The following is an 875-nucleotide window of genomic DNA, read 5'->3' on the forward strand; positions in this document are numbered from 1 at the left end:
TGTAAGATTTAAATTTCTGGTAGTAAGAGATCAGTTAAGGTAGAAAGGCAAATCCAAGTTTAAAAAAAAGTTTATTGTATTTTCTTCTTAGGATATGCAATAAAGGTATATACTTCTCCACCTCCTTTGTCAAATTATTGTTGTCGGAAACAAAGTAGTCTAAGTGTTATACAGAGTGGTTATTGGAATAAGCATAGTTACAAGCATGAAAGTAACTAGTTCAGGAGTGACTAATAGCAATTAATTCACTTCAGTGTTGTTGCATACATTGCAATTCATGATAACTTCAGCTGATGCATCTTACCAGTTTCATTACTACTGTTGGACTGAATTCTGCTATGAATGGACTCCTGAATTATGATAACTTTAGAAATCTTTCATAATTTAAATCACATTGCCTTCACTAACACCCATTCAACAATCTGCATGCTGAAGTGCAGTGTATACCTGTGGGCACCTGGCATCCAGCCAGGGTCAACCCACCACAGCCCAGATGACCTTCAGTGGTCTGGGGTGCAGGCTTCAAACCTGTAGCTGTCTAGTGACAGAGTGGTTAATTTCCACCTTTTGGGCACCAAAAAAGACTGTGGTGAGTTGACCCTGGCTGGATGCCAGGTGCCCCCCAAAGCTGCTCTATCACACCCCCTCCTCAGCTGGACAAGGGAAGAGAAAATATAACGAAAGGTTCATGGGTCAAGATAAGGACAGGGAGAGATCACTCACCAATTACTGTCATGGGCAGAACAGACTCGACTTGGGAAAAAAATTAATTTAATTTATTACCAGTCAAATCAGAGTAGGATAATGAGAAACAAAACCAAATCTTTAAAACACCTTCCCCCCACCCCTCCCTTCTTCCTGGGCTTAACTTCACT

The 875-nt window shown here is 40.5% G+C and overlaps 1 non-coding gene across 1 annotated transcript; it reads left to right on the top strand.

Annotated features, from left to right (window-relative positions):
* The first annotated feature begins 487 nt into the window (after window positions 1-487).
* On the top strand, window positions 488-574 carry TRNASTOP-UCA (transfer RNA opal suppressor (anticodon UCA)). Its single transcript has one exon. It is a non-coding gene; the product is annotated as a tRNA-Sec (tRNA).
* The last annotated feature ends 301 nt before the right edge of the window (window positions 575-875 follow it).

This window comes from Gymnogyps californianus, chromosome 3, assembly GCF_018139145.2.
Source record: "Gymnogyps californianus isolate 813 chromosome 3, ASM1813914v2, whole genome shotgun sequence".
In the NCBI taxonomy this organism is placed as follows: domain Eukaryota; kingdom Metazoa; phylum Chordata; class Aves; order Accipitriformes; family Cathartidae; genus Gymnogyps; species Gymnogyps californianus.